The following is a 27460-nucleotide window of genomic DNA, read 5'->3' on the forward strand; positions in this document are numbered from 1 at the left end:
TCATTCTACATCAGTTCACTTCACTAACCTTCCCATAAATCTGGCAGTATTATCATCCTGTCTGCTTTCCAGTTAAACACAGAGAGGTTAAGGACTCTCATTCTTATAATCCCTTGTTCAAACCATTGCCATATCCTACTGCTGCTTTTTTGTATCATCTATTGAGTGAGTTCTTTCTGCTCTAACCACTTTAAAAGCTTTGTGCAAATAATGAATTCGAGGCTCGACAGCAGCAACATTCTTTACAGGGACTTTCAATGTTCAGTCATCCCATCTACATTAATCCAATTTTCAAGAATGGTTAGAGAGGCACATCAATGCTGATTGATGACATGAAACACAGTCACAAGCTGCAGAGATGCAAGAGAATTTCTAATGATGAAAATAATCATCTTCATAATGTGATATTCCTTTAATAAATATTTGATGAGTACCTACTATGTGCCAGGTACTATTCTAAGTTATATGTATTTTACTACCTCAGACTTCATAATCATGGAATCAGAAGTGAAGGTAAACATCACTTTATAGTATAAAACTGTGTACTGTGCAGAGACATTTATAAACCTTAATATAGATGGAAGTTAGTGTATTTAAATGAGATTAAGGGAAAGAATAGGAAAGGTAATTCTGGTATGGCAAAAACTTACTGCTATCTGTCCAGTTAGAGGAAATCAGTTGGTGATGTGTATGTTACACAATCACAAACTGTTATAATGGAATCTACAGAAGTGACACAGAAACTTCAGCAATCTGTTCATCTTCTGGAAGTCTATTCCACATGAGCAGAACAACTGACGAAGTCTTGCCTGGTCTTATTGACATTTTCATGCCCTGGAGGGTAAAGGAAGTGATTATACGAACTATCATTTCTGGCCCAATTTTGATCAGCAAGGATAATTTAGTTCATAAAAGGCCAGTAACAAGAGACTGGAAAAACTGGCCATGTCATTTTTAAGAATTTGGAGTACCTTGGGAGGGACATTCATTAGATGGGTACTCTAGACTTTAAGAAGAAAGGCTTCAAAAATTTCAGATATGAAAAACTTAGAAGAAAGCTCAGAAAGGTAGCAAAAGGTGCTAATGATATAACTCTGACAATGCAAATCTCAAATTATTTAAATGAGAAAGAAAATAAGGCTGATAGTGGAAGAAAATGACATAATTATGCAGAGAACTTATATATATTATGTCTACAGATCATAAAAAGACATGTACAGAAGAGGAAAAGGAAGATGGATAACCAAAAGGAAGAAAAATAATTTTAAATATAGGAATGTAGCGTGGATTGGCAAGAATAGTGCAGGAAGGTCAACATCCACAATGAGCTGAGGTTTGCAAAATTTGCTACCGACCATTGAGTTTGGCCTCAAATGGAAATGAGTAGGGCTATTTTGGGTGAAAAGTCAAGACTGTTCTGGTTGATATATTTCCCCCCTTGCTCTCTTGCACTTTGCTATTTCTTTCTCTATTCATAAACAAAGACATTATCTAATATTAAAACAAATTTCCTTTACTTTCCAGCATTTTCCCTAAGCCTTTCTCAGTCCAATATGTAGGATTCACAGTTTAAAAACTAATTTTCTAATCTACCAATGTAGGAAATGGAAGGGCCCAAGGCAAAGATGTTAAGCTGAATGTATTGAGGCCACAAGCTCATAGGTAGAAGATACAAGGAGACCTCAGGATACACATCTTAAATGAAGGGCAAAGATAGTACTCACAAGAGGGTATTTTCCTGCCTTCTCGAGATATTTCTCTAGCAAATTGTGGTAGGATTATTATTATTTTTTAAATTTATTTAATTAATTTATTTATTTTTGGCTGCATTGGGTCTTCTTTGCTGTGCGTGGGCTTTCTCTAGTTGCGGCGAGCAAGGGCTACTCTTTGTTAAGGTGTGCGGGTTTCTCATTGCAGTGGCCTCTCTTGTTGAGGAGCACGGGCTCTAGGTGCGCGGGCTTCAGTAGTTGCAGCTCACAGGCTCTAGAGCTCAGGCTCAGTAGTTGTGGTGCACAGGCTTAGTTGCTCGGCGGCATGTGGAATCTTCCCGGGCCAGGACTCGAACCCGTGTTCCCTGCATTGGCAGGCGATTCTTAACCACTGCACCACCAGGGAAGTCCCAGGATTATTATTAAAATAGTCAATGAGAGAGAAAACTGGGGGCAGAAATGAGGGATGAGCTTTCTTTGGCTTGACTCTTTCGAAGATGGTCTGGAAATCTCAAACTTTCCAGTGTACTCTCCTGGCATGCAAAACGTCAAAGCCAGCCCTGATCAGATTCCTGAGGGACCCCAGAAACACCAAAGATTAATGGAAGATATTATGGTGTGAGAAATACAACAAAAAGGGGAATTTAAAATTTATATTGCAATTGGAAGAAAAAGGAAAATATGGAATGATTTAAGAAAAGTTGAAATTGTTGACTGTTAGGTAGCTATTAGAATAGGAAAATTAGAAAGTAATAGGAAAATACTTTTCAGGATCATTATAGAAGAAACTAATAATGGAGAGGAGACTAATTAAACCCAAGATATTTCATAAAACAAATAATCGACTAGGTCAATCTCCTGCTTAAAAAACTTTATGGTTTCTCATTGTACTTAGGGTAATAGTCCCTCTGACTGTTTCCTCCATCAAATCTCCTTTATTCTCCCCTTTTCTCTCCTGACAACACATCATTTAAAAACATTTTTTGTTTTGAGATAATTGTAGGTTCACACACAGGTGTAAGAAATATTACAAGAGGTTTTTATATACATCGCCTGTTTTCCCCCAATGGTGACGTATTGCATAATTATAGTACAGTGCTACAACCAGACACAACAACAGTAAGATCTTACTGTGACTTACAAGTCCTAAGTGAACCGGCTGGCCCCTACTCTCATGCCACCACATGACCACAGCAATCTGTTTTCCTCCTGTATCAGTTTTCTGTTGTTGCATAACAAATTATCACACAATTAGTAGCTTAAAACCACATATGAAATATCTTAGTTTTTGTGGGTAAGGCGTCTGAGTACAACTTAGCTGGGCCCTTTGCTCAGGGTCCCACAGGGCTGCAATCAGGGTGTCAGCCATGTTGCATTCTCATCTGGAGGCTTGTCTGGGGAAGAATCCACTTCCAACTTCCCTTGGGTCAGTGGCAGAATTCACCTCCTCGTGCTTATAGGACTGAGTTCCCTGCTTTCTTACTGGCTGTTAGCTGAGAGCCACTCCAACTCCAAGAAGCAGCCATGGTTCCTTTCCATGTGGTCCTCTCACAGCATGATACCTTACATTTTCAAAGCCAGTGAGGGGAGTCTCTCACTCCAGTCTACTGTGATGAAGCTCATACAATGCCACTTAATCATGTGAGAGGCAGCTCAACATCTTTGCCACATAGTGTGAACTAATCAAGGCAGTGATGTGCCTTCTCCTTTGCTATATTCTTTTATTAAATGTGATACCAAGCAGGGCCCTGTGGGGATCCTGGGCACAAAAGCCTTTCCGTGTCCCCCTTTTCTTTGATTAAAAGAAATAGGCTTCATTTGGCCTCCATGACTTTCCCTGAGTTCCAACAGCAGATACAAGCAGTTGTTAATTAGGGAAGGGAGGGGATATGAGACAAGGGAGAAACAGTCATGGGAAACAATAGTGGAGCCTTGGGGCAAGGTCCTAGTTCCCCATCAAGGGATACGCACAACATCTTTGAAACCCCCATCAGGCAGGAGAAGTTAATGGTAATGACGGTACGCTGCCCAGAAGCACGTCGTAGACCCCAGATGGGTTGAAACCTGAAGGTGGATGATGCTGACTCCTACTTACCTCACCACCAACCAATCAGAAGAGTGTCCACGAGCTGGTCACGCCTTCTTTGAACTATTACTATAAAACTTCTCACTACCCTCTCCAAGCTGGGACACACAGTTTCTAGGGCATTAACCTGCTGTGGCCCCCTTTACCTGGCAAAGCAATAAAGCTATCCTTTTCTACTTCACCCAAAACTCTGTCTCCGAGATTTAATTCAGTGTCAGGGTACAGAGGCTGGATTTGGCTTCAAAGGGAGGGAACTTTACTGGTGTAATACCAGGGTGCTGAGATTTGGGAAGCCATCTTAGAATTCTGCGTACCAGACCTCCAAATGTTCCCATCACTTACTCTGCTCCAGCCCCTTGGACATACCTTCCTTCTACTTCTTTCTGTCTCTTCATAAAGGTAACTGTAGTAGAGAGGCCTTCCTTCATGACCATCTTATTTAAAATAGCATTTCCATTTATATCCCCTATATTCCTGCCTCCATCATCTTGCTTTATCTAGTTCCATAGCACTTTACACTGTCTGGCTTAGTATATACTTGTTTGTTTACTGTCTGTTTACCTTCACTAAAATGAAAATTTCATGAGGCAGGGATTTGATCTCTTTTGTTTTCCATCTCTAGCACTTAGAATGGTGCCTGGTATAAAATTGGTCCACAAATATTTGTTGAATGAACAAACAAATACTTTATTTAGTGAATATGGACAATATGGTTGCATAATAGAAATAATTCAGTGCCTGGATTTTTAAAATGAAATAATTTTGTTTGAAGGAACATAGTGATTAAGCTCTCAAGCTTGGGATAATACTGCTTGTGTTCAAATCCTGTTCTCTGACTTAATGTGTCTTTGTGCAGATAATTTTACCTCTTTATGCCTCAATTTTCTCAGCTATGTAATGGCTAAAATAATAGTATTTCTTCTTTGGGTTTATAAGGAATTCTGGAATAAGACATGGAAAATATTTATTAAACCATCTTATAAACAGGAAATTCTCTACCATATCAACAAATGTAATTGCCAGTGGTAGTTTATTCAGACACAGTGCATTAGATGATTGCCAACTCATCTCTATTTCATATTTTGTGGGCATGTCTGTTTCAATGAATTCTTCCTGCATGATAAATTACCTCAAAACTCAGTGGATAAAAATAACTATTTTTTAAAATTTATTTATTTTATTTTATTTATTTTTGGCCACATTAGGTCTTCGTTGCTGTGCGTGGGTTTTTGCTAGTTGTGGTGAGTGGGGGCTACTCTTCGTCATGATGCGTGGGCTTCTCATTGCAGGGGCTTCTCTTGTTGCAGAGCACGGGCTCTAGGCACGCAGGCTTCAGTAGTTGTGGCACATGGGCTCAGTAGTTGTGGCTCGCGGGCTCTAGAGCACAGTCTCATTAGTCGTGGCGCACTGGCTTAGTTGCTCCGCGGCATGTGGGATCTTCTGGGACCAGGGCTCGAACCTGTGTCCCCTGCATTGACAGGCAGATTCTTAACCACTGCACCACCAGGGAAGCCCCTAACTATTTTATTACTTCTTATTCTGTGGATCAGAAATTCAGGCAGGGTTCAGTGGGGATGGCTCCTCTGCTTCACATGGTATTAGCTAGGGCAACTCCACTGGAGTTAATGGTTTATAATGGCCTCTATCGTTTGTCCAGTGCCTCATCCTGGGTGGCGTTATCTGAGATGGCTGAACCTCTCTCTTTTCATGGAGTCTCCAGACTCAGTTACATGTATTGTCATTTTTCCTTGTGTGACCTCTCTGTCTACATGAAGTTTCATCCACCAAGGCTTATCTCTCCCGTCAGGTTATCCAAGTTTACCACGCAGCTGGCTTCTCAGACAGTGGAAAGGAGAAGCTAATGGCCCTCTTGATGCTGAGTCACAGAGCTGGCCCTGAATCAATTCCACTGTCCTCTGTTGGTCAGATCTACTCACAGACCAGTCAAGATTTGACAGGAAGGAAATAGACTCCAGCTCTTAATGGAACAAGTGACAGGAGTGTACAGAGATGGAAGGAATTGTTGGCAGCCATTTAGCAGACGATCTAGCACGAAAACCTAAGAAAATGTTTATTTCTGAAAACTTATAGCAGAGTTTAGAATGTGGATAAAGTAGTGAATATTATATTTTTCAAGCTACTTCCTTGTATCTATTCTAAAATGGAATGAGATCAACAAACTAACACACACACACACACACACACCCATATTTAACAACAAGAAGTATTGAGAGTTTGACACATTAGATTGAAGAAAAATAAGTTAAGTCTAGACCACTCAGTGAAGCAATAATTTAAGAGAAAGACAGCCAGTGCAAAATGTTAAAGTGTGCCAAGGAGACAAGCAAATTATAAGAGCTAAAACTCATGGTTGAGAGCAATTTGATGATACCTTACAAAATGAATCTGAGTGTTTAGACTATGAGGAAAATATCTACATATTGGAAATAGGAATGTTATTTTAAAAACAAATTGGCTGTCCTATATTTAATTTACATAAAAATTAGATTTCTCAGTACTTGTTTTTCTAGCCCTGATGCAGAAATAAAAATAATATATATCCACCTCTTGGTGAGGGAATTAAATTTTTTTCCAGTTATAAAAATCATAAAACTGCAAATTATCTGCAAAAATAAATATTTTTAAAGAGCTAAATCACTAGGGATGCCAAACCAATTCAACCTGGAATTATAACACCGTTGTATGTGGTCTGTAAGGGCAGATACAAATTAAAAATAAGAGGCTTAATACTCCCTGTTGAAAATAAGGAAAGAGACCCTCCTCTCTTTTCTTAGAGCATTTCCTTTAGAAAACTTCAAAGTTCTATCTCTGTCTCTTTGAAATATACATAAACTCTTGAAAAACTAAATAAGCCTCTTGCACTTTATGACTCAGGAATGTCTTTCTCAAGGACCTAGGAGTCATTTCTTTAAAATGCAATCCAGGAAGATGGTGGCCCCATCTCCTAGTGTCCGTGGAAGGGTGGGAGCCTTACTTCGGTGGGTGCCTTATCACCTGTCGAAAAGATGAGTTTATTTTTCCAGTGGCTAAAGCCAATTAGCTAACACAGGCAGTCACTCCAATTACCAGATGAGTTTAGGATGAACGTGTGACAAATGGTTCTGTCAAGTCCTCTTACTGGAGGACTATTTACTGTTTATCTTGAGAACACGTGTGTAACGAGTTGTATCTGCTTGGTTATACACGAGGGTGAGATTTCTTTCTGTCTTGCAATCTCTGAGCAGCTTGCGGGCCTAATATTTATTCAATAACGAAGTTTTCTTTTTCTTCTACCTTTGCGGACAGATTTTCTGGGTTGAGAGGAGATTTGGGTTTTAATTATATTTCCGTAACAAGGTACAGTTCATGAAAAACACAAATTGATTATAAAAGGAAAACAATGTACTAGAATAGTTTTAAGTTAGTTTCGAAGACTGAGAAATCTGATAGACTTGATCCCATGGCAACTAAAACCGTGGAGTAGAGAGGCAGCAATGGAGAACGGAACAGCCTGGACCCAGGGAATCCACGATTCTACTCTTGGTTTCACCGTTTTGGTATTTGTATTTAATCTTATGAGGAATCATTTTTCTCATTCGTAAAATGAGGTTAAATTGGACTGGTGGCCTGTTGGCAATATCCATCTTTATATGTGTTTTATTTATTATACATTTTGCTTAGGTTATTTTCAAAATAGAGAGACTACACATAAAAATTGAACTTCTGGATAAAAAGAAGGAAAAGGAGAAGGGGAGGAAGAAGAAGAAGAAGAAGGAGAGAAAAAAGGATGGTTTTGCTATACTGGGCTCATAATAATGTTAGCTGGAGCTGAGAAGTGACTGACTCCTTGATCTGGACACATGCACTTGAGTGGCCCACAGTCTTCATCATTCCCTGTTGCATATTAGTTGGTTTGTTCATCTACTTATATTTCCTGTATACATGTATGCAAGATATAGGTCACTGAACAAACCACTTAAAGTAGATGTGCATGATAAGAGCAAGAAGGGAAGGACTATCTGAATGGTACTTTTCTACTCTCTTTTAGTAGAAAAGTAACACTCACATGTGTATGTACATGGGCAAGGCAAACAATGGAAGGTTTCCAAGCTGCCCTCCAATAAGGGATCAATCCTTTGTATCTTGACAGGCAGTTATTGGTGATGTAATCCAAGCATGTCATTACCACCTGTGCCTTAACTGGCCAGAGTAGTTTCAACATAGAGCAAAACACACAGAACAAACAAAAGTTGATGACTGATTCAAAATCTTACTAACGGTGAATTCTAAAATGCCACCAAAGCTCTTTGGTAAAGTGTATCATTATTGATTAGATGCCAATTTTTAATCTTGGTTATATGTACATTTTAAATATAGATTTGAAACTGCTATTCCCTTTAAACGTCTATTCACTTTTTTTTTTTTAAACAGAATTGCTCTTTCTCTTTTCCGTCAAACCTAAAGGTACCTAGTTCCTAAGATAGGCAAATGATCACTACATCAAGACATGTTATTTCTTCTTCAGCCTTCTAATGGGCATTAGTTTTATATCTAGTTTACCAAACTGTGGCAGATTTGTGGGCTTTCACTTCGTAACATGAATGAACATCTGATGAGGCATGTATGGTATGGTATATAAACTATCTATGGTATATGGTATAGTATATAAACTAATGTATGGTATAGTATATAAACTATAAATATATCATGATTTTTAAAAATCAGAAAATAGCCATATTTCAATGAAAAAAATCTTAGAATATCTACTTGACTTAAAGTACTATTGAACAATGCCATAATTAGTTTCCAAATGATTTACAATTAGCTCTTCTTCCAAAGAATAATAAATAAATAATAAATGAAGCTTAAAAATAAGCTTCTCTTTTTTTTAGAAAGTTTCCTCATCAAAGAAATCAATATTGTTAATAATAGGAAATGTCACAAATGTCCAGGTCTGCTAAAAATAAATCTGTCTAAAGTGAAAAAAACTCAAAGAAAGGTAAAATAATCTCTTTTATTTTTAGCTTGTAATGTGTTTTGGAGGACTAATTGCTTATATACTGAATATCCTGTCCAGGCAAATTAAAATAGAAGTGAAATTATCATGCTTGGAATTTGCCCGCGTCACACATTCAACCATCCAGATTTCAAACACAATGACCTCAGCAATTCTCTTGCTAAATCCATCACCCTCACATTCTTTATACATATTCCATTTCCAGTCTTTCACCCTGAATAGCTGGCTGAAAATCGTGTTTAGCCTTGAAGTATTGGCAGCCATCCAGCTAATCTTCAAGACCGCATAATGAAATGAAAGGGGTGGAGACCGAGCATACAGCGTGCCAGCCTTAAGCGCATTCCTTGTCATTGGGCCTCATTCCATGACTATTAAATTATAATTTTAAATGATTTAATTTTTAAATTATTTTTCATAGCCTGAAGCAATTTATGTGGGTGATATTAGGACCTCAGGGAATTAGCTTCTCCTTTAAATAAATATTAAGTAGTCAAAAAGTTTAGAACACATCAACTTGTTATATGTTAGTCTCAATCCAACAAACAGTGGTATATAGGGTGATGTTTAACATTTTTAGAACAAAGAATGCGATTGATTGTTTATGGAATTCAAGTCAGACCTTTACATATGGTATGGAAATGCCTAAAATCTTCTTTCAGTTCCGGAACTATCCAATATAGGTTAAAAATAAAACCATGTGTAGGTATTTAAAATGTATTCTAATTTACAAGATTGGAAATTTCTCTTTGCTTCATTGACTTATGACTTCTTTGATTTGAAAAATAACCACAACTTAGAGAACAGGAAAATAGCAGATAAGGACACATTGCTAGAAGATAGCTACTTCACTACAATTTTTTATGACAGTTCAGACTCAGGATTTTATGGCTCACTAAAATTGAGTTCAAAGCCTACAGTATGCATTTTAGCAACACACAATTCTTCACCACCTACTGAGAAAGTTTTAGTGTTTAAAGACTTAACAGCTGGGAATATAGGATCATATTTGGTTACATAGTTCTATGGACAATAAAAATTGATTATTAGTAATCATTGAATAACATCCTGATTGATTTTTTATTTTCAATTTTTAATTTACCTCTTTACTTGCAAAACTCAGAGACCCATGGCCTGGGATTTGCTGTAGAAAGATCTGACAAAGGTAACAGCCTTAGCTTTATCGCTCTTGAGACTTGTGTCAACACCAGTGAAAAATTAGTTGTTTCTTGCCATGAAATAATGCTGCTACTTAAATTTGTATTTACTTGAAGAATTGAGAAAGTAGGTTGGAAGTTAAAGAAACCAACAGAAATGATTAAATCTAGAGAATATTTTACATTTCAAAAACAAATAACATGCTTCCTTCAGGCAAACAGTTTCCAAATTTCATGGAATCCTCATTATGGCCCTCCCTTTTGCTGCATCTCAGGCCACTTTTTTTTTTTTTTTTATTGGAGTAAAATTGCTTTACAATGTTGTGTTAGTTTCTGCTGTACAATGGAGTGAATCAGCTATAGGTATACTTATATCCCCTCCTTCTTGGGCCTCCCTCCCTCCCTTACCCCCCCATCTAGGTCATCACAGAGCAGCAAGCTGAGCTCCCTGTGCTATATACAGTAGGTTCCCACTTTTGGAGTGGTGTACTTAATTGACCTTATTCTGTTTATGCTGTTACTTCACAATGGTGTTATTCTGGTGATTCCAGATTTTCTTAGAACTATTATTGTAGTCTTCATGGATTTCAAGGACTATAATGCTTTAACAGGACAATAATTTTATAAGTTCCAAAGTTGTTGGATAACACCAGTTTTCAACAATTTCCCAGGCATGCACAGTGGTTTATTTTTACTGAAGAACAAACTGATGTACAGCTAACTGTAAAATATTGGAAATAGCGATTCCCAAAGTACATCAGAGAAGGTTAAAAGGTCACAGGACTTCTTACAAAGTTAACATTTGAATTATTTTTCAGTTTAACAAGCTGAATAAAGGGTACTCTAGATTCTTCAGATAAACTAAAACAACTAAAAATACAAAAACTTGTTCTTCAGTCAAATCAAGACAAGTTAACTTAGAGTGGACTGGTGTGCAGGGCCACAGAAATCACTGTATGACTGAAAAGGGAACTCAACAATCACTGAACATTTGAACAAAATTATGGCCCTATTCTTCAGAAATAACTAAAGAAAAAAACTTTTAAGGGTTGTTACTTCTTTCTAAGTGAAAGTGAAACGCACTATTAGGAAAAAGAAATCCGTAGAGTCTACATTAATGAATTTATAACCTGTTTGGCACTTAGAGGGGTGCCTGGATATAGTGCTCAATAAAGGTCAGCATCCTCATCGTCACCTTCAGTCCTTGTTGTAAGTGGTCGGTAGCTGATAACAAGCAAGACATAGATTGCTTGTTATCAAGATTCCTGCTTCAAAGGTCGTTGACCGTACTTCTCTTCAGGGAGTAAGGAATGGGTGTTGGGGTCAGAAAGCCTTCCTTAATTTGAACTATGTTTCTGCTACTTATTAGCAATGGAAACTTGGGCTTTTTTTTAAGTTTGGTGAATCAATTTCTGTTCTATAAAATAAGGTCAATAATTGCTACCTCACAGGTTGGGCTAACAGTGTAGTCTCTGACACATAGTAGGTGCTTCTTTCATATGTGCTAGTGTTCCCTCTTCTCTTTGAAACAAGTATTCAGTTGAAATGTTTTTCTGTGCACACCCTATGTAAGAGGAGAGTTCTAGTAGTACCACATATCCATTCTCCACTTTGTCCTTAGAACAGAACCTCTGAATGTTCACTGGTCACATTGCTTTCCCGGATATGCTTCATTTCCCAGATATCTTTGCAGCTAAGTGTGGCCATTTGAGTTCTGACAGATACGAAAGTGAAAATAGAATGGTCAACTTCCTGAAAGTGTGCTAAATAGGTAACCTGGCCCACTCCTTCCCTTTCCTAATTTTTGCTGACTGGAATGTAAAAGTAATAACTGGAGCAACAGCAGCCATTTTGAGTCATGCAGAAGAGGGTCACACCCTAGGAATGGATCATTAGAAGCTAGAAAAAATGTGTGTGTCTCTAATGAAATATTGTTCTAATTAAGGTATGTCGTCTGACCTCCAAGCCTTAGACTGTCAAATTCCAGGATAAAAATTTTATGCATTTTAGTCAGTGTTAATTTCAGTTTTCTATCACAAGTAGCAAAAGCTAATCCTAACTAACACTATCCCAAAATATATTTGGGAGTACAAGCAGAATTGACATATTGTTCATGTATTCTTATGGTTTATTATTTTTGATAGCACTTTTGTTAGGGTTATCTTTTTATGCAAGTTTCTCAGAAATACTTGAATTATATTTATAACACAGAAAAAAATTCTGTATGAGCCAGAGAAGTTGGTATGGCATAGGGCTACAAATAATAACATTTAAAGACAGGGATCTACTCCCTTTGACTAAGCTTTGGGTTCCATACAATCCACACAGTGGGACTGAAAAAAGTGATTGGTGTCTGATCATCTGTTCTGGTTACTATCACTATACTACAGAACACCCAAAACTTAGTGGCTGAAAACCACCATTTTATTATGTGCAAGAATTCTGGAGTCAAGAATTGGGACAGGATATAGAAAAGTTGCTAGTCTCTATGTTATGGTGTCTGGGCCTCAAATGAGATCAGCTGAAACCTGGGGTGACTCAAGAGTCAAGGGCTAGAATTATCTGAAGTTCACTCCTTACAAGTATGTCTGCTGTTGTCCTATAAGGACTAGAAGACTAGCATTGCCAATTGGCATAACTTATATGTGGCTTCTCCCTGTGTTTTGTCTTCCTCATGGCATAGTGGCCTCAAGGTACTTATTCATATATCTTACAGAGTGGCACAGGGCTCCAAATACATGTGTTTTCAATCAACGTGATAGAAGCTGCGTCATCCTTTACTAACTATCCCCACTTATGCTGGTCTGTAGTTGAGGAAGCAGTTCCATGCCTGCTGAGATATAAGAGGAGGGGACATAGACTCCACCTCTTGTTGGAAGGAATGTCAAAGAACTTGGAGGAAGGAATGATTTAAAATAGCCACACCTTTGTGTACTGAAGGAGAAGTAAGTAGCTCCGAGGTTCGTCATGTCTAGGCCTGGTACGGCCCAATGTTACAGTAAGGAATAGAGCAAGGACTTAATGTGACTTGTGTTAGTAGGCAAATTCTTGAATGTTGCTGTGGTCCTTCCAGCCCAACTAATAGATAAAACACAGGGAACCCAGAGATGTGAGTAACTCTGACCTAGTAGGATGATTCTCCTACACAGGTTGCACTGACCTCTGAAATTTGAATGAACTTTATGAGGAACTAACATCTAGGTAACTAGCAAGAGTGAAGCATTGGGGAGCTGCCTCCACTCACTTTTATCATTATCTGGTTGATTTCTTTGCATTGCTTAGGTCTGTGTCAAACCAAACACAGCAACCCTGTGTTTGAGTTTCTATTCTCACCAGTCTTCATACTTCGTGGTCTAGTGTCTTAACCTGGTTTGGATGAACAAGAACCTTTTCTACTTGGAGATATTAAAACTTGATAGTGGTGACATTATTAATATTTCAAGTTCAATAACTTTTCTAATTATAACCAGACAGAAATAAACATCAAGGTATTCTTGCTTATCGGGTGACAAATAATTTCTCGTACCAAGAATTTGTAAACTGAGAGACTGATATCTGAAAAAAAAATTTAGTTTCACTGTTAAAATTCTGTGTCTCAATTTGCTTGTCATGCAACAAATGAAAATTCTACCTAACTTGGGGAAGTTTGGTGGGAATTAAAAATATGGGCGTGAACAGCTCCTGGCACAGAGCAGGCACTTAGCAACTGCTGGCTTCCTCTTCCCCACGTGGCCTCCTGTAGACTCTGTCACACTCCAGGGCAGTGTCTCATTTCCTAAAGTGAGTCTGCAACTTGGAAATTCAATTTCTGATTCACTGAAAAGGAAATTACAACAAGACTCAAAATCACCACTGTTTCAAAAGCTCTACCTTTCTAAAAATTAACAAAAGAGCTGATACTTATATTTCTAAGTCATCTTTTATGATCAAAAAATATGCTATTCCAGAGTACTATCATTTCAGTGAGAAATAAGGAGGTTATGGCTTAGAGAGTTTCAAACTTGAAAAAAACAAATTTACATTTCTTACAGTAATTTTAATAATTAAGTTGTCATTCGTAGCCATAATTGTAGGCTTATAAATCTAACCGTCTCTGAGCCTAAGGAGTTGGCTGTTTACAACTAGCTTTTGCCCACGAACATTGGCCTTATTTCTCTGCTCACATAAATTAGTCGCTAGTGCTTCACACATTTTATCATCATTATCATACAGCTTTATAACAGAGCACAACGGGGCTCCAGTGGAGCAGCTGTGTGTGTGGCTTGTATATTCCCTAGTCTAGAACAGTCACAGCCTGTAATGGATGGGATAATAGAAAGTGATCCCAACCCAGTGGATTTCATTATACACTGTCTGCCTTATGCAAACCTGTGCTTTGGGAAACATCAATTTTATTTATTTATTTTTAACATCTTTATTGGAGTATAATTGCTTTACAACGGTGTGTTAGTTTCTGTTTTATAACAAAGTGAATCAGTTATACATATACATATATCACCATATCTCCTCCCTCTTGCATCTCCCTCCCACCCTCCCCATCCCACCCCTCTAGGTGGTCACAAAGCACCGAGCTGATCTCCCTGTGCTATGCGGCTGCTTCCCACTAGCTATCTATTTTACATTTGGTAGTGTATAGATCAATTTTAAACTGAGATATGAGAACATTTGGCTACAGCTGTTAAAATACATGAGTGATTTTAAAAATAAAAATATTCATGTTACTAAACAGAAAGTAAGAGGTAGAAAGTTCCAGGATTGGGCCAGCAAAGTAAAGATTCAGAATGGGCTCTGACTGTTTCCATCTTCTGTTCTGCCATTCTCAGCATGTTGGTGATGCCTTCTCTAGCTGCACCAGGCACTACAATCTTACAGGGCATTGTCTAAAAACAGAGAGGAAGGAGCGGATCTTCTTTTTGACTTTTGTCAGCAAGATAAATTTCCCAGAATCCCCCTATAGACTTCTTTCATTTCATTGTCCAGAACTTGGTCACATGGCCACACTGACTGCAAAGGGGGCAGGAGATGGAGTGTCTGTCACTTTCACCCTCTGTCATGGGAAGCAGACTCTGCTAATGAATAAGACTAGAAAAAGAGTGACTGCAGGGTACCTATGGAAGATCTCCTGTCATCCCTGATAACTGGTAATCGCTGTAAAGTTACAACTAAGGTCATGGATATTTTAGAGGAATAGTTAAATAAAAATAAGAAAATAATGATACAAGCGGCTGGCATTTGTTGAGGGCTTACTGTGTGCCAAGTGTGGTGCTAAATGATTTACATTTACCATCTCATTTTACTTTCAAAATCAGCCTATGAGGACAGTATTATTACATCCTCTCTATAAAGGAGGAAACTAAGATTTAGAGAGATAAAGTAACTTTCCCCAGGACATGCAGCTGTTGAGAGTGGGGTCAGTATTTGAAGGCAGCTACCCTGACCCTAGAGTTTATGTTCCTTATCAAATTCAAAATATAATTCTTGAGTCCCTACTACATTTTAATCAGTGTCTTACTACACCAAGAGTCTTAGCAACACGCAAGGCAATATGTTTCTCTTTTTCATTGGAATCATAGTCTTAAGGGGTGAACGCTAAGGTGATTATACATGTGCATATTCTCAAAGGGGATAAAGTATTTAGAGATTGCAATAAAGGGATTTAACCTGTTTTAAGATGTGAGAGCAGGCTTCTTTGAATAAGTCATCAGTATTAGTCTGGGTTCTCCAGAGATACAGAAGCAATAGTGTGTGTGTGTGTGTGTGTGTACAGAGAGAGAGACCGTAAGGAATTGCTTGCTCACCTGTGGGAGTTTGCAAGTTTGAAATCTGCAGGGCAGGCTGGGAGTTCCCACAAGAGCTGATATCACAGTCTCAAATTTGAAGGCTGTTCTGAGGCAGAATTATTTCCTTTTCAGGGGATCTCAGTCTTTCACGGCCCTCAGCTGATTGGATGAGTCCCACTCACATTATAGAGGGTAATCTGCTTATTTAAAATTTACTTATTTAAATGTTAGTCACATCTAAAAAATAAACACCTGCAGAGCAACATCTCCGCTGGTGTTTGCCCCAACGACTGAGCACCATAGCTGTGGTAGGCTGACAGAACTAACCGTCACATCATCTTTAGTCTCAAACTCCAAGAATGAGTAGAAATTATCCAAGAGCTGGGGAAAGAGAACTCTAAGAATAAAGAACTGAGTGAATAGAGGCATGAGTCAGGATAGAGTTTGGTACATTTAAGGAAATGAAAGAAATTTATAATGGCTGCATCAGATAAACAAGAGTAGTGATGGCTTGAAATGAGACTGGAGATAAGGAAAGGATCTCTATCATGAAAAGCCTTTGAAGTGAACACTTAAAAGTTCTTCAGCACTCACATCTTTGTGTTTTAGTGCATCTTGAGTTTTATTTTTTTAAGGTATAACTCAAAAGCTACAATTTCTAATACCCCTTAAGTTAAGGTGCAGACATGTCACTTATGTTCAGCCAATCACTTATAAAACTTGGTTTGATAAGTGAGCCACCTGGGAAAATTGGCTGGGTACTGGACATCCACCTTACTCATGTGAGTGGTTGAAATGGCAACCAGGTTTTGGGGGTGGTGGCAGGTTCCTGGTTGAATTATATGGATTTGAGGGGAATTTATAAGATGAAATCAGAAAGACTGGAAGATTAGGTGAGTGTTGGAGATGAGAATGAGGAAAGGATTAGCTTCTATCCATTTTTCAATGTTATCTATAATCTATTTTTACTAAACTTTATCTATATTCTATCCACAGAATCTCACTTATATATTTATGGTTAATTATTAAAAATAATTTGGGGGCTTCCCTGGTGGTGCAGTGGTTAAGAATCCACCTGCCAATGCAGGGGACACGGGTTCAAGCCCTGGTCTGGGAAGGTCCCACATGCCACGGAGCGACTAGGCCCGTGAGCCACAATTGCTGAGCCTGCGCGTCTGGAGCCTGTGCTCCGCAACCAGAGAGGCCGCGATAGTGAGAGGCCTGCGCACCGCGATGAAGAGTGGCCCCCGCACCGCGATGAAGAGTGGCCCCCGCCCGCCGCAACTAGAGAAAGCCCTGGCACAGAAACGAAGACCCAACACAGCCAAAAATAAATAAATAAATAATTAATTAATTAAAAAAAAAATAATAATAATAATTTGCTCTTTTATCTAAACTGCTCTCAAGATACCACCATTCTGTTATTTGTTATCTTTCATAAAGCCATATGCAACACAGTCCTTTATAACTTAATGATAGAAAAAAAGCTTACCTATTATTATGCTTTTTTAAAATAAAATGTTTAAGTGATTCACTATACTTAATATTTGGTTTTAATAGCAAGGAACTTCAAAATCAAATTTTGCACTTATGTGCAACAAATTAAATTAGCAACAAATTTATTAATTAGGAAATTAGTAAATTGCCACTAAATTTCTCAGGTCCCTTCATTGTATTATACGCTTTTCATTGTTTTAAGCAAATGTGTGTAGACATGATTAGTATATTCCAGTGAAATATTTTAGTAAATAGATTTGAAATTATAGCTTTTGAGTGATATGCACAAGTGGTATAATTAGAGTATAATTTAAAGCAATTTGTTCACATTTTTTTGAGTTTTTTAATTGAAATTTGTATCAAGATAATTGGAGAGTCATATGCAGTTGTAAGAAATAACACAGATAGATACCCTATACCCTTTACCGCAATGGTAATATCTGCCAAAACTATAATGTAGTATCACAACCTGGGTTTGACATTGAATGCAATCACATATTTTCACAGATTTTCTGTTTTGCTTATATTCACTTGTGTGCATGCATGTGTGTGTGTGTATCTAGTTCTATCACATTTTATCACATGTATAGGTTTGCATATCCATAATCACAGTCAAAACACATAATAATTCTCATAACTAGGATCCTTCATGTTGCCCTTTTATAACCATACTCACTACCTCCACCTTCTCCCATCCCCAACCCTGGCAACCCACTCATCTCCTTTCATTTTTAAAAATTTGTCATTTCAAAAATATTATATAAATGGAGCCATATAGTATGTTGCCCTTTGGGACTGGCTTTTTTCATTTAGCATAATTATCTGGTGATGCACAGGTTGTTGTATGTAGCAATAGTTTGTTCTTTTTTATTACAGGGTAGTATCCATGGTATGGATGTACCATAGTTTGTCCGTTCACCCATTGAATAATATCTGAGTTAGTTCTAGTTTTTGGCTATTACAGCTATGTATAGGATTTTGTGTCAATGTAAGTTTTCATTTCTCTGGGATAAATACTCAGGAGTGTAATTGTTGGGAAGTTTGATAGCTTTATACTTTGATTTTTAAGAAAATGCCAATTTTTTTTTCAAGAGTAAATGTACAATTTTACATACCTACTATCAAGGTATGAGTTATCTAGTTTTTCCATATCCATGCCAGCATTTGGTGTTCACACTATTGTTTTTTGAATTTCGAGATAAGTATCTGCTGATAACTCATAGTAGTTTTAATTTGCATTACTCTGATGAGTAATAATGTAGAACATCTTTTCAAGTGCTTATTTGCCATGTATATATCCTCTTTGGTGAAATGTTTTGGTGAAAATTTGCCAATTTTCTAACAGGATTTTTTTAAACTATTTAGTTTTAAGATATGTATATATAGATATATATATATACACTCTGTAGTGTGTATTTTTATCCATTTAACAGCATCTTTTGCAGATAAAATTTTTAATTTAATGAGGTCAAATTTTTCTTTTATGGATCATGCTTTTGGTGTCAAGTCTAAAAATTCTGTCTTATTCTATATGCTAAAGATTTTTTCCAATGTTTTATTTCCCAGAAGTTTTATAATTTTATAATATAAGTCTCTGATTCATTTTGTATAAGGTGTGAGGTTTAGTTTGAGGTTCATAATTTTGCTGGTGTAGGGTCAGTTGCTCTGGCACCATTTATTGAAAACGCTAGTCTTCCTCCATTAAATTGCTTTTATGCCTTGGTCAACAGTCAGTTGAGCATATTTGTGTGGGCCTGTCTGACTTCTCTGTACTGTTTCACTGATCTATGTCTCTGTCCCTCAACCAGTACCATACTACCTTGATTACTGTAACTAATAATAAGCCTTAATATTGATTAAGTGATTGCTCCCAATTTATTCTTCTGTGTTAAGGTTGTTTTACCTATTATAGGGCCTGTACCTTTCCATATAAATTTTAGAATCAGCTTGTTGATGTCCAAAAAGCCTTGCCAGTCCAGGATGCCATTTTTTTCTCCATGGACCTAAGATGCCTCTTCACTGTATTAACTTTTAAATAATTTGGAAGTTCAAATGTAAGATTTTAGAAAAGCTAAATCAGGTGAAAAAACATCTTGCACTGACTAGATAAGTGAATAGTCTACGTACACAGAATGTGTCATAATTTCTTTTTTTGTATTATAAGATAATACATTTGAAATAAAATACTTTCTCTGAAATGAAAAACCTTGGGAAACATTAAGAAGTATACTCTTCATATTGGTGTACAGACAGTTCTGTAGTTTAAAAGGAGTACTGGGCTTTAAGGTCATCAAAATGAGGATGAGTTATTATTTTTGTGGTGAAACGCCAAGGTTCTGGTTAATAGAAAGTTTGAGAACTTTGAGTGTCAGATTAAGTGATTTTTATATAATTAATTAATTAGCGAAGACTATGCCTTAATAAGATATCATATCTCATTTACATTCAACAATTGAAGAGAAATAGAGCAACTTGGGAAGTAAATAAGATAAAGGTTTTAAAATGAAACTTTGTGTTGGATATGATTAATTAGCACCCAATATTTATTTTTTTACCCATTTCCTGGGGACCTTCTTGTTTTGTGTGGCCTGGAAAGCTAAATACTCCATTTCCTTGTCATTAGCTTTCTAGATATAAATCATTTTCTGCCTATTGAATGCACTGTGTGAGATTTAGAAGATAGAAATGAGACAAACATCATCTTCCTTCTACTGCTGTCTGTTTCCTGCTGTAACCAATGGGATAGAGAAATAATTGTTTTGTTTTTGTTTTCTGCAGCAGAATTCCATGTCTAGTCACCAGCTTTGTATTGAGAAGGAGTTAGTTAACAGTGGTGGTGCAGCAGCTTCTCAATCCTGGTTTCTTGATCGTCAATGTGCTACCGAGAAGTGTGGTTCTTGAACCTAAAACTTCCTTTGGCATCCTTCAGGTTCCTAACCCTTCTGGAGTGCGGTTGAGGTAGTAGCTACTCTGGTGGTCTGTTCTTTGGCCTTCTGTGGTACAGGTCTCAATGAGATCCCTTTGCTCCAGCCCTTTAAACATTCTGCAGGTGCCATTTTTCCATATTAAAACTCTTTCTGCTCAAAATACCTGGAGGGTTTCTATTTACTGAATAGAATCCAAATTGATACATAGTTCTGCAGAAACATTATAAAAGTAAGCACCAATAAACGTGGAGAAAATCGAGGAATGATTTAATAACTGACTTTTTAAAGAGGTAGTGAACAGGCTTCTCAATACACTGTTCTTACTGACACGATGGCAGTTGTAATTGGACACCTCACCCACCAGAAATATTTGCTAGCTCTGATATGCTGCTCCTTAAGTCAGATGTTTTTGAAGTTTAAGAAAATGAAAGTAAGAAAGTTACCCTGTGTTTTTACTTCTGCCTGAGCTATCTTCAGTGAGAGACAAATAGGTGGTTTTAAGACTAGTTTTTAAAAATGCAACTCAGTAGATCCACCTTCTAAATGACAGCATAAAGAGCTCTGTGTATCTGTTCCCCAGCAAAACAACCATAGTGGTTTTCGTCCCCTCAAAATTCATATGGTGAAACAATCCCCAATGTGACAGTATTTGGAAGTGTGGCCTCTGGGAGGTGATTAGGTCATTAGGGTGGAACACTCATGAATAGGGTTAGTGCCCTTATAAAATAGACCCAGGAGAGCTCCTTTGTCCCTTCCTCTACATGAGGACACAGAGAGATGATATCAACCTATGGATCAGGCAGTGGGCCTTGACCAGACACAGAATCTGCTGGCACCTTGATCATGGACTTCCCAGGCTCCAGAACAGTCAGAAATAAATGTTTATTGAGATGCCCAGTCTATTTTTGTTATTAGTAGCCTGAATGAATTAAGAGAAGCAGTTAATCTGTATTTCTCTTAGACTCTCTTTCAAGAGAATCAGGCTTAAGTTTCAATGAAATTAATTAATGGTAAATGAGAAGAATGACTATTACTCTGGAAATATATTATTAGTCTCTGAAGTTTATTTTTCCCAGTACAAATTTCTGGCGCTTTTTAGCTGTAAAATGCCTAGCAAAGTATTTGTGGTTTTATTATTATTTTAAATGATTAAAGAAGACAATACAAATACACTTTAACCCTTCATAAAGTGGGCAGTTTCTATTCCCAAGGGTGCAGAGAACTGCAAAATGGAGTGAAAGACAGAGAGCTCTTATAAGATAAGGAATAAAGAACAAGGAAGAGAGACAGAGAAAATAAATAAAGAACAAGGAAATAAGTACAGGGCCCAGAGTTGGCTTGGCTTTTGGGGATTGGCTGGTTGTATAGACTACATTTCTGGTCAAGCAGAGCATTTACAGAGACACAAACGCTGTATAAATTTCGGTTTGCTGAGTGGCACCCCAGGAGGAGCAGTTCCATCTTCAGTCTACAAATGTATTTCAACATTATCCATAATCACCTTTCTTTCTACATTTTTTCTTTCACAGCAGTTTTATACCCTCAGTCTCCTCGTCATTCATATACAAAAATTAGAATTTATCTTTGACTCATTCATGTCTGTCCTTTCATATCAAGTTAATCACTAAAATTTATTGACAATTATTTTCAATTAATCTCTCCCTTTTTGTTGTCATTACCATGTTCTAGTTTCAGATCATTATTATCACCTGCTTGTACTAAAGAAATAAATATCTATATGTTTCTCTATTGTCTATCCTCCTTCTCCTAACAATTATACACATTACTGCCAGAGGAATTTTTCATACGTTCATTCTCAGAGTGTCTCTTTTCTGCCCCAAAGTATTCAATGACTTCTGGTTGGCTACTGAATTTATTTCAAACTTCCTGGCCTGGTATGTGAAACCTTTCTTAGTGTGTTCAAGCCTACCATTTCAATGCAAAAGAGATGAACAGTTCTCTGACCATGAATTAATGTATTCTCTCACACATATTAATGTCTCTTACGGAAAAAAAAATTAAATGGAATCACTGCTTTATAAACGTGGAGCAGTGTGTTGAATCTGAGTGAACAGCTCCGTTTACCATATAACAAAACCAGGCTGTATTTTCAAAGTAAAGCAGAACATTTACATTAGCAAATTATGATGTGGGTCTCTTTTGGTCACAAAACAGGAAAGAGAGAGGGATTTGTATTTTTGTAATAAAATTGATTACTAGGACCTTGTATTAATTTCTTATTGCTGCTAAAACAAATTACTACTACAAACTTGGTGTCCTTAAACAACACAAATTTGTTATTTTACAGTTCTAGAGGTCAGAAATCTGAAATGGGTATCATTGGACTAAAATCAAGGTGTCTGCAGGGCTACATTCCTTCTGTAGTCTCTAAGGGAGAATCTGTTTCCTTGCCTTTTCCAGCTTCTAGAGGCTGCCTATATTCCTTGCCTCATGATCCCTTTCCATTTTCAAAGCCAGCAGTGGCCAGTCAACTCCCTCACATCGCATCACTCTGACACTTACTCTTCTGCTTCCCTTGTCCACATTTAATGACCCTTGTGATTGCATTGGGTCCACCTGGATAATCCATCAGGATAATGTCTTTATCTTTAGTCCAGCTGATTAGTAAGCTTAAATTCATCTGCTTCCTTAATTTCTCTTTGTCACGGGATACAACATTTTCATAGGTCCAAGAGAGTAGGACATGGACATCTTTGGGAGGCCATTATTCTATCTACCACTGGACTATTCAAAATAGAACTGAAAACAGTAGACTCCAGAACTTTGTCCAGGGTTTATTTAAAGTATCTATATCAGCTTGGCTACTCTCAACCACTTCCTGAATCCTTCTCTCCCTTCCCAACCCTTAGAAAATTCATTGCATTCAGAAAATCCTGAGTCTTCTACCTGAGGAAGGATTTTTTAAAAATTTATTTTATTGACGTATAGCTGATTTACAATGTTGTGTTGATTTCTACTGTACAGCAAAGTGATTCAGTTATACATATATATACATTCTTTTTCATATTCTTTTCCATTATGGTTTCCATTATGGTTACAGTAGGACCTTGTTGTTTATCTACTCTAAATATGATAGTTTGCATCTGCTAACCCCAAACTCCCAATCCATCCCTCCCCCACGCCCCTTCCCCCTTGTCAACCACAAGTCTGTTTTCTATGCCTGTGAGTCTGTTTCTGTTTTGTGGATAAGTTCATTTATGTCATATTTTAGATTCCACATATAAGTGATATCATATGGTATGAGGAAGGATGTTTTGACATCCTTTCCTTCTCCTCCTGTCAAGCCAACTGGGGAATAGCTCCAAAAGAATCAATAGAATCAAGAGGAGAAGGTAAGATTGGCAACTCATTTCCTGGATGGACTTCTTTGTATGCAGCAGATTGACATTTTGCCATCTGGGAAGATCTAGCTGGGGCAAGACTAGAATTAGAGGGAGATAAGGGAGTAGAGAGATAAGCTATAGTCAAACACTGGGACATCTGCAGTGTATTAAGGCTGCAGGTCAAGTTGGCACTGCAAAAATTGGAAAGTTGTACCACCTGACTGCCCCACCCCCCCATAGGAGTGCTCCATGAGAGGGTCACTGACATTACTGCCCCTCAATGGCACAGTCAGTTGATGTCAGCCAGAGAAGCCACAAAAGGCAGACAAGAACTACATTAGCCCAGTTAAGTAAAAAGTCTTTGCCCCTTTGCTCTAAACACTAATCGTGGTCTTTAAAATTCTGGAGGAAATGGACCCAGAAAAGGGAAGGAAGGGGGATATGGGAGAGCTGACCATGCCTCTTCCAAATCTGAGCCATAAATTGCATACGAGCTTGATGTTTTAAATTGGATTAGAGTGGATTGGAATTTAAAATCTAAAACTGGCAGAGAATTGTAGAATTTACTCAATAAATCTTTAAAGGACAGTGAAGAAAGATTTAACTGCAAATGTTTAAAGGTAATAATGGAAGAAAAATAAAATTATTTCTTGTCTATACCCTTTCAGTTTAATACTGGTCCATTTCAGTTTACAGATACAATTTTTCTTCTTTAATTACCTTTATCAAAGATTCAGGCATATTATAATACAATTGATAAACACTCTAGCTTCCTTGATTAAATGTGGGAGCTTTTTACAAAAAAATAATTTGGGACTAACTTGAGAGACTCCATAAGCGTATCTATTAATCACCTTCTCATATGGGTGATGCCGAAGACACACTGTTTGCATCTGAGAAGGTGATGTTTTCTGATTTTGCTTGGTGAGATGTGATCGGACCCTCATGCATCTAGCCTATTTAACCCTATGAGATAGTTATAATCTCCTTTTACACCTGAGGAAACAGAGGCAGAGAGAGGTTGTATAACTTTGTCCAATGTCTCAGAGTTAGGAAATGCTAGATCCAGATTTTACTTTAGAATTCTGTCTCCAGAGCTGGCTCCAGAGGCTAGGCTCATGGCCTAGCAAAACAAAGTAGTTGTTCATGAGTATTTGCTGAATTGAATTGACTACTAGAGTTTGTCATGATTATCACCAACTTTGTAACCTAAACTAGCTCTCAGTATTTCACGAAATAGGGCAGCATAAATTGTTCTCCAGAAGGGGTAGTTAGTGATTCATACTGTTAAATTGCCTAATTTTCCAACTGTCAATTGTTAAATTGCCTTATACATTCTCTCAATGGTATTTTGTTTCCCTTGAAGAAATAAGCAAACAGGAAAACTCTTTCATCTCACCCATTATGGAATAAAGCTCCTCTCTCAGCAATGCTTTGCATGGGTTATGGCTGACGTTAAATCATCTTTAAGCATTTAAAAGGCAAATTGGTTCATCCATGGCAATTTTATTGTGCTAGAAAACCTTAATTGTAGAATAAGGTCCTTTCTCTCTGAACTTTGATGTCTTTGGTAAGCTTGAATTCAAACATTTGTGTTAACCAGAATCAAAGAATGGTGTTCATCCTTTAGAAGAAAGGTTTGCATTATCAATACAATACAAAATGAGGTTGTTAATGTTATTATTTATGGCTAAATGTTTGCTTGCTGCAAAATCTCTATAGGGAGGTGGATTTCAGAGAAAAATTTCTTTGAAGAAAAAAGTTACACACATACACACACACACACACATATAAAACATTTTCCAGTTAGAAAGTAGATCATGCTTAATACCTGAAACTTCAAAAAGCATATGGAGAAACGAAGCCAGTTAACCATAATTCTACAACCTAATAATAAACCACTATTACAATTTTGATGTGTATCTTAACAGATATTTGGTTCCATGTTTGTGTGTATATCTCTATATTTCTCTTTTTAAAAATATAGACCCAATATATCAACAGCATTCAATAAATGTATGTTTTGAGGAATTTTTCACTTATAAATATTTCATTAAGGTCTTTCTACATTCATAAATATACTTTCATAATATAGATTTATTGGATGCACAGGAATCTAATGACAGCAGCATTTTGTATTAAAGCAACAGTCTTCAAATTGAAGGTATTTTGACCCATCTAAAAATTGTTTCTTATGTCTTCAGCTTTTAAGAATTGAATACTGTGCAAAGTAGGCATTTTAACTCACATCAGTTGTGATAAATTGAAAAAAGAATGCATCCTAAATAGTAAACCAGGACAAATGCATCCATTTATAAATTTTATATGTATCTGAGTCTACCAAATAAAAATATTGACAGCTCCACTCTGTCCTCTAAGATTTGGCCAATGTGTAGAATTGTTCATGATTAGTACAAAACAACTTGACTGAGGTCATCTATCAACATTCTGAAACAGAATCTGAATGGATTATCTGTTTATTTAAAACTGACACTGGTAAAAATTCTGGGTCCAAGTCAGAAGAGATCATGGACAATTGTATGTGTTAAATGAAGAAATTCTCAGAAGCCATTCAGAAAGCACTAATCTTGGATGCTTTCATGGCTGTTACATTTTCAAGACTGAATGGTATTATATGTTTCTGCACTTGTAATTGAATATATAGCTGTATCCCCCTTTATGTTAGGAGGTGATAAATCTTTAAAAAATAAAAACGTTAATAAAAATTTGTTAAAGGGTCAGCCTAAAATGATCTTGACTCCATTTTGGATTTTTTTCTAACACAAATAATGCATGCATATTTAACTTTGCTTTTTTCATTATAACTGTAAAGCTTTGAGATGCCCTTTTGTTCACATCCCTTGAAAAAAACAAAATCAAATTGACTGTGTTGAAAGCTGTTTATAATTTGAAAATTATAGCAAGATCATATACTTTTGCTGAGTATATTTTCAGAGGTCAGAATTCTGGTTATATTTTTCAAAGAGAGAACTTTAAAGATAAAAATTATCTGAGGACATGGGCACTTTTATGCACTATGGTTTGGTTGTTTTGTTTGTTTTTAATATTACTCTTTGGAGTTTGGATGCTTATTAGCAACCAAAAGTACTCCTTGATTTTTCTTGCAATTTGATGGATTTTGGAAGTTAATATTCTTTAACCTAATCAGGAAGGGGCTTTTGCAAGAGGTAGGTTTTAGGAGAGAAAAAACAATTCTTATAAATTGGAAGGTAGATTTATTCTTGCATAAAACACCACTGGCTTTCAAGAAGATGCGAAAATTATTGATACTCCTTCTCTAGTCCTTAGGGACATTGTCATGAAAATAAAGATGATAATGATGATGAGGAGGTAAAAGAAGAGGTGGAGGAGTGGGAGAAGGAGGAGGAGGGGGAGGATGGTGTCTCTGAAGCATCAAAACACATCTCCAGAGGAGTATGAAATGATCACATTTTATTTCTTGGAAGCATATTAACAGCAACAAACAAATAAACACAGAACAAGAGACAGCTGTTTTTCTTGGACATTTTGTTTGCTATCTTACCTGAAAATTAATATGAATATCATATGTAAGTACTTTGTAAACTTCAAAGTAATTCACAAGGGTAGGATGTTCTTATTTTCATCACTGTTATTGGTATCATTATGATTATACTTATTTGAGCAATGAATATTCATATCACCATTTGTCATTCTATTCCATGTTTATGCATGTGAGCTGAATATTACGATGAGAAACACCTTGCCCAAGGCCAAGATGGGAGTGAGTGATAACAGAATAAAGCTAGAACTTAGTTTGTGACTCAAATGTCTGGGCTTCAAGTTCATGACAAGTGGCTACCTTGTCACATGGCTCAGAAATGACTTTGATGTTGCCATTTTCCTGTTGGAAACACTCATAGTATAAAAGCTAATCTGAAATTGGAATCATTGTGGCAAACCAGGG

General features: G+C 37.0%; 1 protein-coding gene across 4 annotated transcripts in view; it reads left to right on the forward strand.

The window, feature by feature from the left end:
- MRPS30 (mitochondrial ribosomal protein S30) overlaps positions 1-27460 on the forward strand; it is a 130468-nt gene that overhangs the window by 88735 nt on the left and 14273 nt on the right. For 2 of the 4 annotated variants that reach the window (XM_036846316.1, XM_036846312.1), the window contains one exon: positions 20022-20332. The gene's annotated coding sequence lies outside the window, so the exon portion shown is untranslated. Of the gene's footprint in view, positions 1-20021; positions 20333-27460 lie in introns of those variants that run through there. The other 2 variants (XR_005019241.1, XM_036846313.1) reach the window with 2 other exon arrangements.

This window comes from Balaenoptera musculus, chromosome 3, assembly GCF_009873245.2.
Source record: "Balaenoptera musculus isolate JJ_BM4_2016_0621 chromosome 3, mBalMus1.pri.v3, whole genome shotgun sequence".
In the NCBI taxonomy this organism is placed as follows: Eukaryota; Metazoa; Chordata; class Mammalia; order Artiodactyla; family Balaenopteridae; genus Balaenoptera; species Balaenoptera musculus.